Source organism: Ovis canadensis, chromosome 15 (assembly GCF_042477335.2).
Source record: "Ovis canadensis isolate MfBH-ARS-UI-01 breed Bighorn chromosome 15, ARS-UI_OviCan_v2, whole genome shotgun sequence".
NCBI classification, from domain to species: Eukaryota; Metazoa; Chordata; class Mammalia; order Artiodactyla; family Bovidae; genus Ovis; species Ovis canadensis.
This window is the reverse complement of record NC_091259.1, coordinates 47,251,681-47,265,155: the sequence shown is the minus strand read 5'-3', so window position 1 is coordinate 47,265,155 and position 13,475 is coordinate 47,251,681. Positions and strand designations below refer to the sequence as shown.

The 13,475-nt window shown below is 48.9% G+C and overlaps 1 protein-coding gene across 6 annotated transcripts in view; it reads left to right on the top strand.

Moving 5' to 3' along the window:
• The window catches only part of BMAL1 (basic helix-loop-helix ARNT like 1), a 116,800-nt gene that overhangs the window by 56,768 nt on the left and 46,557 nt on the right, over positions 1-13,475 (top strand). The gene's annotated exons all lie outside the window — the stretch shown is intronic.

Here is a 13,475-nt window from a genome sequence, read left to right as displayed (position 1 = left end):
GGACTCTCAAGAGTCTTCTCCAGCACCACTGTTTGAAAGCATCACTTCTTTGAAACTCAGCGTTCTTTATGGTCCAATTCTCACATCAGTACATGACTGACTACTGGAAAAACCGTAGTTTTGATTGTATGGACCTTTGTCGGCAAAGTGATGTCTCTGCTTTTTAATATGCTGTCTAGGTTTTTCTTCCAAGGGGCAAGCATTTTAGTTTGAGGTGTTCATACTTTTTCTCAGATGCGTGTTGTAGTTTTAATACAACCTAGCAATATTTTGGTTGATAAAATAAAAATTTTCATTTTTATAGTTTATAAAGGTAACATGATTTCAGTGTGGTAGATTCCTCCTGTGCATCCCACCTCTGAACCAATCTTCAAGGAGCAGATTCTCCCCTTTCTGTCTTGCATCCTGCTCCTGGCATTTAACTGTGTCCCAGCATCTTTCTCTGTGTGCAGCTCAGCCCAGGAGACCAAGGAAACCCAGGTCAAGGGCTGTGTCATTAAAAGGTTCCGGGATAAAGAACCCTGAAACCTTCGCCTGAGAAGAGGTTGGGAAGTTGCCTGTGGCCTTCCTGTCCCCGTCCCAGCCCATGGAGATACTAGCAGGCCTGGTTGCTTCATATTATGTGTCTCCTATGTAGCAGTGGCATTCGTAATTGATGCCAGCTTTAAATTCTCAAAAGGAAGGCAGTGTTCATGGTCCATGGCCGCAGCTCTTGTCATTTCACTTTCTCTGAATCACTGTGCCAGCCACCCAGCTGGCATTCAAGAAACACTTATGGTTCATTGAGCCATTGCTGGTCAGAGGCCCTGCTGCCTCGGCCACCACCACCTGGAGTACTGAGAGCTTCAAGTGAAAGTCCTGAGGGTTGTGAATGTTAAGACCTGTCCAAAGTCCACCCTCCATCCTTCTGGCTGGATGAGCCACACCCTGGCTATCAGCACTTATTTGCTCCTTATCAGAGTGACAGAATGGTCCAGGGGAAGGGCATCCAGGGGTCACTTCCTGTGGCCACCCTCCTGTGCAGAAAGACCCCATCTGTGCTCATCAGGACAGTCAGGCCCGGGAACCCACACGCCCAGCCTCCTGCTCCCTCCCTTATGGGTATATTCGCCTGTTAGGAAATCCTTCTTTATTCTAATCCAGATCTGCCTCTTGGCACTGTTTTCCTTGTTGACCTAGTTCTGCCCTTCGTACCAACACAGAACAAAGGTCCATAGGCGGTCTGTGGTAGAGTTTGGAATTCGTGCTCACAGGCCCCCTTCCTTTCTCCTCCCACCCTCTCATCTCCCTCCCCAGTGTCTCTGTTCTCCAGCGCCTTCCACTGCCCTTGTGCAACATGGCAGTCCATATTAACGATTGGCGACCCTCATTGAGTGCTTTTCACAGGCCAGGAGCTGTCCTAAGCTCCTCACATGAATTTTCTTACTACTCACAATCACCTATGAGGTGGGTACTGCCAATAGCTGCATTTTGCCAATGAGGAACCTGAGGAGCAGAGGTCAAATGTTGTCCAGAATCACACAAGGAAGTGGTGGGGTGAAGACTGGAGCTGGGTGGTCGGGCTCCAGTGCCCATGCCCTCGACTGTGGGGCCATACTATCTTATAGCCATAACGCTGGAAGTAAGCCCATGGTGCATTAGATTGGGACTGGCCCCTACTGTGATTTTGCAAGGAATCATTTCGAGGGAGCCTGAGTTGAATCATTTCCTATGAAACATCCTCAGAATTTGTTTTGATAGAACTACTGCAGTCCAGAGGCCTTTGCCTTGTCACCAACAAATGGGTTCATCCAAACTCTGCCAGGCCCTGCAGAGTTCATGGTGCAGTGGGTTTTGATCAGGGTGACAAACGTGGGCTCTTAGTATTTTCTTTTCCTGCACATGAAGTCCAGTGCAATAGGTTTCATGTTCAGAATGCCTCATCATGATTTTGGTGGCCATAAAGCAGAGAGAGAAAAGTCCCTAAGACTTCTAAGACTGGACCATAGCTTCAAGTTCCTAATTCAGCATTCACTCTCCCAGAACAGCCCCAGCAGTTGTGGAAGGGAGAGATGCGATACCGCCTACCCTCCAAAGCTGGGATGGCAGGTGCCAAATATACATTTTCCTGAAATGCATGCATCAGGAAGGGTTTTGGAAGCGCAGGTGAGAGAGATGAGAGAGGGCATGTCAAGGCCAGTCCAAACTGGACTTGAGTGCTGTGTCCCTGAGCTGTGCGACTAGGCACAGGTCACTCGTGATCTCTGTTTCCTCTTCTGTAAGACAGAAGTAACAGTGTCTTTTCCTAAGGATGCTTCTTTTAGGCTTAAATGAGCAAAGGCAGATGTGCCATGAAGCTGCAGTGGTTGTTTCAGACCATTTCCCCCACGTGATACCTCAAACCCTCGTTCACTGTCTGGCCCTTCCTGCTTTTAGCATGGGCCCCAGCCCTTCAGCTGCCTACTGCCTTGTGAGGCATGGAGTGGGATTGTGGGGGTGTGGGGTCTTCTGGGGCAGTAACCATCCCCAAGACCCAGCCTGCAGCCACATCGGTCACCCTGCCCTGACCCCAACGCTCAGGCCAGGTTGCCCCAAGAGTCCAGGAAAAGGTGATTCATCAAGAGTCTGCTTCCTGTGCTCACGCGTCCCTGGGCTTTTCTGCTCCAGGCGGTGGTCACACACAGGTTGAGCCAGAAGTGCTGGGAAACAGGGTTTGAACCATCTTTCTCTTCATCAGTTGTTTTTTAGATTGCATGCATCCTGGTTACTATTTTTTAGAGGTAAGCAGCCAAGTGAGGGACCTGAGTTCTGAGGTCTGGACCCAGAAATCTGGAAGGAGAGCAGCTTGAAGCAATATAAACAGGACTCGATAAAATCTGGTTCTGTAATTACCAAAAACGGGGCCCTGACCATTGGGCTAGCCTCCCTGAAACATAGTGTCTCTGTCAGAAAACTGGGGGCAGTAATAGAACTGACCCCACGGGGTGGGAGGAGGATCAGATGAGATCCTCGATGGCGTAACATTATAACAATCCCCTTTTTTCTCCACCATCCACTCTGCTGTTGATTTCTTATATGGCTTTGAGTAACTATCTTACCCCTCTCTTTGACCCTTCTCTTTGCAGACGAGTTGAAACATACTGGTTCTGAATGAGTGCGTAGCGCCCCCTATAGGACATCTTGGGAATGTGTAAGGTGGTTGGGCTGTCAGTGTGGGGATCAGGGCTTTCGCCTGGCGGGGCAGGGCAGCAGAGATGCTGGATTAACACATGGAGAACAAAGAACTGTCCAGCATCCCACCCAGTTTCCTAAAGTTCAGAGGGCATTCGTGTAGGTGAAACTGTGTATGTAACGACCTGGGCCTGGAATCTGACTTCATTTTACATAGAAACAAAAATAAAATTTGCATGTTTTTAATATATACTGAATTTTCCAGGAACACAAGCACCGAAGTATATGAGGTTTACCTATTTGTTATAAATAGCTACAGGCATCTCATTACATCTTTCACTATGTCTGGAGAGTAGCTGTGCCCAACCTCTGCGTATTGATGGATGTGTTATTTTACTTTAACTAACTTTATTTTCTTTCTTCTTTGTATTACAGCAATGTTGATTGTCTTGAAATTGTAAGCGTTGGCAGGTTATATGATTTACAAATTTTATTTCAAGTGAATGAAAAGAATATTAAAAATATTTGTATTGAGTCTTTGAAAGTATGAGAGAGAGGGGGAGAGTTTGTGTGTGTGTGTTAGCTTATAAATCAGCTGGAGAAACCTTAGGATAGACTTGAAATAAAAAGAAATGGTTTCATTTAGAAATTTCCTTTTACGTAAGGATATGTAATAGAAGTCAGAATTTAACTGCATCCCTTGTCAGAGAAATAAAGTGTTTTGATGTCTCCCCTGGCCCTTTTAGAAAATGTATAATCTTAGAGTCTAAAACACAGTTTTTATCATCAGCTTTTTTCAGCTTGGACATCTTTATTTTTTTCATCACTCCCATCTCTATGTGTGTGTGTGTGTGTGTGTGTGTGTGTGTGTGTGTGTTACCATCTATGTGTAGATTTTTCAGAAGGGAAAACCAGGCAGGCCTCCTTGCTTTTACCAAGTTTGTTTTTGTTGTTTTGTGACCTCTGCCTGAACAAATGGACTGTACAGGTTTTGCAAATTACCTATTCACGTGCTTTATTTTTCCACTGAGGTGATTGCCTTTTCATGGATTTACAGCAGGTTTTATTTTTGTTTTGTTTCACTTAATTCAGAAAGGATAATATTTCTTTACCTGCCACAGAGCTCTGGAGTCAGATGACCCTGAGTTTGAATCCTGGCTTTCCCGCTCATTTGCTAAGAATTGACAGGCAGTTTACTTGACCTCTCTGAGGATTAGTTACTTCTGATTGAGAACTAGATGAAAAAACACTGCATGGCACAAAATAAAAGCCCAGTGCGTGGTTTCTGCTGCCAGTTTTTGTGTCGTCATTTTTGTTGTGATTCTTGCACTGAATATTTTTCTCAGAAAAATTATCTTGAGCTCTACAACTCACGTTGTTTGAGATTCTTAGACATATAACTCTCACTTGCTGTTACTAAGGCTCAGAAAAATGAAACTGAAATCGCTGAAATTTTGTTTATTCCTAGTGTAGGAAAGAAAATAAGCAGATTCCATTTTAGTTAAAAGAGGAACTTGCAGGGTTATTCCTGGGGTCAGGAAACACTCAGATGAACATCTGAGATCTGGGGCACTGGCAGGAGGCCTTGGCACTCATCATACAGTTAAATCGTCGCCCTCAAACTGTGTTTGCCAGGGCAGGCAAGTGGACAAGTACATTTCAGAAAGGTTCCCAGGCATTCCAGACTAGAACAGGAAGGACCATCTGATTTAGTGTTTAACCAAACACACCAGCCGTGCCCCCAGCACTGTGGTCGATTCACAGCCTTGTGACCCGTTTGGGCATCCTTGAACCAGAGGCGGGAGGCAGGTGGGCGAGAGCCAGCCCTACCCTCTTCCTCCTGCGTGGGATATCACTTTTGCTTTTCTTTGCTGAGTCTCTGCAGCAACAAAGCATATGCAGAGTTCCAGCTCTGGGAGTCGGGCATGTCGGGATTCTGTCTTTGATCCCCCATTCTGGCTGTGTGATTTTGGACAAGTTGCTACACCTCTCTGAGCCTCAATGCCACCTTTTTACATGATGGTGATCATAATACCTTCCCCAAAAGGTCGTGGTGAACCAAATGAGCTGGGTAAGGGCTAGCACTGTCCTCAGCATGTGTCATGCTCAGTCAATGGGAGCTGGGCGCTGCTCCAGGAAGGCAGGCGGCAGGTACATGGACCACAGTGTAGTCTGTGATGCAGACCTCCCACTCAACATGACCCCAACCGTCTGCTCCTGCCCTGCTAGCTGGACCACAGGAAGGCTCTTCTTCCTCCAGCCGTCACACGGGCACGTGGCCCAGCAAGGGGAGTTCAGGGGGGATCTTCTCTCCCACTGGCTCCCTGGGCTGGGGGCCTTTGTTCTGTTCATGGAAGGGCTACAGCCCTCATACCAGAAAAACATGTGGAATCCCACCGGCTGTTCCCTCACAGTATATCCAACACTCAGCAGCTTCTCACCACCCCAACATGGCCACCCAGCCCCAGCTCCTCTTAGACCTCACATCCCATTCATCCGCACAGCCTGCCTGAAAGTATACCTCGAATTATTTCAGGCACTCCTCAGACCGGGCCTGAGTTGTGTCATCTTTTCCTGACTGTTCACTGTTCTAGATGTTTCCTTACTGGCCTTCACTGGAGATGCTGCTACCTTTAACACACACACACACACATCACCCGCCATATACACTCACAGACATGCACGCACATACACACACACACACCACCCGCCATATACACTCACAGACATGCACGCGCACACACACACATCACCCGCCATATACACTCACAGACATACATGCACACACACACACACACATCACCCGCCATATACACTCACAGACATACATGCACACACACACACACACACATCACCTGCCATATACACTCACAGACATGCACGCGCACACACACACACCACCCGCCATATACACTCACAGACATGCACACGCACACACACACATCACTCGCCATATACACTCACAGACATACATGCACACACACACACACATCACCCGCCATATACACTCACAGACATGCACACACACACACACATCACCCACCATATACACTCACAGACATACATGCACACACACACACACACATCACCCGCCATATACACTCACAGACATGCACGCGCGCACACACACACACACACATCACCTGCCATATACACTCACAGACATGCACGCGCACACACACACACCACCCGCCATATACACTCACAGACATGCACACACACACACACATCACCCACCATATACACTCACAGACATGCACGCGCACACACACACACACACACACCATCACCCGCCATATACACTCACAGACATGCACGCGCACACACACACACATTACCCGCCATATACACTCACAGACATGCACACACACACACACATCACCCGCCAAATACACTCACAGACATACATGCACACACACACACACATCACCCGACATATACACTCACAGACATGCACGCGCACACACACACATCACCTGCCATATACACTCACAGACATGAACGCGCACACACACACACACACATCACCCGCCATATACACTCACAGACATGCACACACACACACACACATCACCCACCATATACACTCACAGACATACATGCACACACACACACACACATCACCCGCCATATACACTCACAGACATACATGCACACACACACACATCACCCGCCATATACACTCACAGACATGCACGCGCACACACACACACACACATCACCTGCCATATACACTCACAGACATGCACGCGCACACACACACACACCACCCGCCATATACACTCACAGACATGCACACACACACACATCACCCACCATATACACTCATAGACATGCACACACACACACACACATCACCCGCCATATACACTCACAGACATGCACGCACACACACACACACACACCACCCGCCATATACACTCACAGACATGCACACGCACACACACACACACATCACCTGCCATATACACTCACAGACATGCACGCACACACACACACATCACCCGCCATATACACTCACAGACATACATGCACACACACACACACATCACCTGCCATATACACTCACAGACATGCACGCACACACACACACATCACCCGCCATATACACTCACAGACATGCACACACACACACACATCACCTGTCATATACACTCACAGACATGCACGCACACACACACACACCACCTGCCATATACACCCACAGACATACATGCACACACACACACACACACATCACCTGCCATATACACTCACAGACATGCATGCACGCACACACACACACACATCACACGCCATATACACTCACACACATGCACGCACACACACACACATCACCCACTATATACACTCACAGAATGCACGCGCACACACACACACACATCACCCGCCATATACACTCACAGACATACATGCACACACACACACACACCACCCGCCATATACACTCACAGACATGCACGCGCACACACACACACAATCACCTGCCATATACACTCACAGACATGCACGCGCACACACACACACATCACCCGCCATATACACTCACAGACATGCACACACACACACATCACCCACCATATACACTCACAGACATGCACGCGCACACACACACACACACACATCACCCGCCATATACACTCACAGACATGCATGCACGCACACACACACACACACACATCACCTGCCATATACACTCACAGACATGCACGCGCACACACACACACATCACCCGCCATATACACTCACAGACATGCACACACACACACATCACCCACCATATACACTCACAGACATGCACGCGCACACACACACACACACACACACACATCACCCGCCATATACACTCACAGACATGCATGCATGCACACACACACACACACACATCACCCGCCATATACACTCACAGACATGCACGCGCGCACACACACACATTACCCGCCATATACACTCACAGACATGCACACACACACACACATCACCCGCCATATACACTCACAGACATACATGCACACACACACACACATCACCCGCCATATACACTCACAGACATGCACGCGCACACACACACATCACCTGCCATATACACTCACAGACATGAACGCGCACACACACACACACATCACCCGCCATATACACTCACAGACATGCACACACACACACACACACATCACCCACCATATACACTCACAGACATACATGCACACACACACACACACATCACCCGCCATATACACTCACAGACATACATGCACACACACACACATCACCCGCCATATACACTCACAGACATGCACGCGCACACACACACACACACACATCACCTGCCATATACACTCACAGACATGCACGCGCACACACACACACACCACCCGCCATATACACTCACAGACATGCACACACACACACATCACCCACCATATACACTCATAGACATGCACACACACACACACACATCACCCGCCATATACACTCACAGACATGCACGCACACACACACACACACCACCCGCCATATACACTCACAGACATGCACACGCACACACACACACACATCACCTGCCATATACACTCACAGACATGCACGCACACACACACACATCACCCGCCATATACACTCACAGACATACATGCACACACACACACACATCACCTGCCATATACACTCACAGACATGCACGCACACACACACACATCACCCGCCATATACACTCACAGACATGCACACACACACACACATCACCTGTCATATACACTCACAGACATGCACGCACACACACACACACACACCACCTGCCATATACACCCACAGACATACATGCACACACACACACACACACATCACCTGCCATATACACTCACAGACATGCATGCACGCACACACACACACACATCACACGCCATATACACTCACACACATGCACGCACACACACACACATCACCCACTATATACACTCACAGAATGCACGCGCACACACACACACACATCACCCGCCATATACACTCACAGACATACATGCACACACACACACACACCACCCGCCATATACACTCACAGACATGCACGCGCACACACACACACACACACATCACCTGCCATATACACTCACAGACATGCACGCGCACACACACACACATCACCCGCCATATACACTCACAGACATGCACACACACACACATCACCCACCATATACACTCACAGACATGCACGCGCACACACACACACACACACACACACATCACCCGCCATATACACTCACAGACATGCATGCACGCACACATCACCCACCATATACACTCATAGACATGCACACACACACACACACATCACCCGCCATATACACTCACAGACATGCACGCACACACACACACACACACCACCCGCCATATACACTCACAGACATGCACACGCACACACACACACACATCACACGCCATATACACTCACACACATGCACGCACACACACACACATCACCCACTATATACACTCACAGAATGCACGCGCACACACACACACACATCACCCGCCATATACACTCACAGACATACATGCACACACACACACACACACCACCCGCCATATACACTCACAGACATGCACGCGCACACACACACACAATCACCTGCCATATACACTCACAGACATGCACGCGCACACACACACATCACCCGCCATATACACTCACAGACATGCACACACACACACATCACCCACCATATACACTCACAGACATGCACGCGCACACACACACACACACACATCACCCGCCATATACACTCACAGACATGCATGCACGCACACACACACACACACACATCACCTGCCATATGCACTCACAGACATGCACGCGCACACACACACACATCACCCGCCATATACACTCACAGACATGCACACACACACACATCACCCACCATATACACTCACAGACATGCACGCGCACACACACACACACACACACACACACATCACCCGCCATATACACTCACAGACATGCATGCATGCACACACACACACACACACATCACCCGCCATATACACTCACAGACATGCACGCGCACACACACACACATTACCCGCCATATACACTCACAGACATGCACACACACACACACATCACCCGCCATATACACTCACAGACATACATGCACACACACACACACACACATCACCCGCCATATACACTCACAGACATGCACGCGCACACACACACATCACCCGCCATATACACTCACAGACATGCATGCATGCACACACACACACACACACATCACCCGCCATATACACTCACAGACATGAACGCGCACACACACACACACATCACCCGCCATATACACTCACAGACATGCACACACACACACACACACATCACCCACCATATACACTCACAGACATACATGCACACACACACACACACATCACCCGCCATATACACTCACAGACATACATGCACACACACACACATCACCCGCCATATACACTCACAGACATGCACGCACACACACACACACACACACATCACCTGCCATATACACTCACAGACATGCACGCGCACACACACACACACCACCCGCCATATACACTCACAGACATGCACACACACACACATCACCCACCATATACACTCATAGACATGCACACACACACACACACATCACCCGCCATATACACTCACAGACATGCACGCACACACACACACCACCCGCCATATACACTCACAGACATGCACACGCACACACACACACACATCACCTGCCATATACACTCACAGACATGCACGCACACACACACACATCACCCGCCATATACACTCACAGACATGCACACACACACACACATCACCTGTCATATACACTCACAGACATGCATGCACACACACACACACACACCACCTGCCATATACACCCACAGACATACATGCACACACACACACACACACATCACCTGCCATATACACTCACAGACATGCATGCACGCACACACACACACACATCACACGCCATATACACTCACACACATGCACGCACACACACACACATCACCCACTATATACACTCACAGAATGCACGCGCACACACACACACACATCACCCGCCATATACACTCACAGACATACATGCACACACACACACACACCACCCGCCATATACACTCACAGACATGCACGCGCACACACACACACACACACATCACCTGCCATATACACTCACAGACATGCACGCGCACACACACACACATCACCCGCCATATACACTCACAGACATGCACACACACACACATCACCCACCATATACACTCACAGACATGCACGCGCACACACACACACACACACACATCACCCGCCATATACACTCACAGACATGCATGCACGCACACACACACACACACACATCACCCGCCATATACACTCACAGACATGCACGCACACACACACACACATCACCCACTATATACACTCACAGACATGCACGCGCACACACACATCACCTGTCATATACACTCACAGACATGCACGCACACACACACACACACACCACCTGCCATATACACCCACAGACATACATGCACACACACACACACACATCACCTGCCATATACACTCACAGACATGCATGCACGCACACACACACACACATCACACGCCATATACACTCACAGACATGCACGCACACACACACACATCACCCACTATATACACTCACAGAATGCACGCGCACACACACACACACATCACCCGCCATATACACTCACAGACATACATGCACACACACACACACATCACCCGCAATATACACTCACAGACATGCACGCAAACACACACACATCACCCGCCATATACACTCACAGACATGCACGCACACACACACACACACACACCACCTGCCATATACACCCACAGACATACATACACACACACACACATCACCTGCCATATACACTCACAGACATGCATGCACGCACACACACACACATCACACGCCATATACACTCACAGACATGCACGCAAACACACACACATCACCCGCCATATACACTCACAGACATACATGCACACACACACACACACATCACCCGCCATATACACTCACAGACATGCACGCAAACACACACACATCACCCGCCATATACACTCACAGACATACATGCACACACACACACACACACATCACCCGCCATATACACTCACAGACATGCACGCGCACACACACATCACCCACTATATACACTCACAGAATGCACGCGCACACACACACACATCACCCGCCATATACACTCACAGACATACATGCACACACACACACACACATCACCCGCCATATACACTCACAGACATGCACGCGCACACACACACACACACACACACATCACCTGCCATATACACTCACAGACATGCATGCACGCACACACACACACACACACATCACCCGCCATATACACTCACAGACATGCACGCACACACACACACACATCACCCGCCATATACACTCACAGACATGCACGCGCACACACACACACACTTCACCCGCCATATACACTCACAGACATACATGCACACACACACACATCACCCGCCATATACACTCACAGACATGCACGCGCACACACACACACACACACATCACCTGCCATATACACTCACAGACATGCACGCGCACACACACACACACATCACCCGCCATATACACTCACAGACGCGCACACACACACACACATCACCCGCCATATACACTCACAGACATGCACACACACACACATCACCCACCATATACACTCACAGACATGCACACACACACACACACACATCACCCACCATATACACTCACAGACATACATGCACACACACACACACACACATCACCCGCCATATACACTCACAGACATGCACACACACACACACACACACATCACCCACCATATACACTCACAGACATACATGCACACACACACACACACATCACCCGCCATATACACTCACAGACATGCACGCGCACACACACACACATCACCCGCCATATACACTCACAGACATGCACACACACACACACATCACCCACCATATACACTCACAGACATACATGCACACACACACACACATCACCCGCCATATACACTCACAGACATGCACACACACACACACATCACCCACCATATACACTCACAGACATACATGCACACACACACACACACATCACCCGCCATATACACTCACAGACATGCATGCACGCACACACACACACACATCACCCGCCATATACACTCACAGACATGCACGCAAACACACACATCACCCGCCATATACACTCACCGACATGCATGCACAC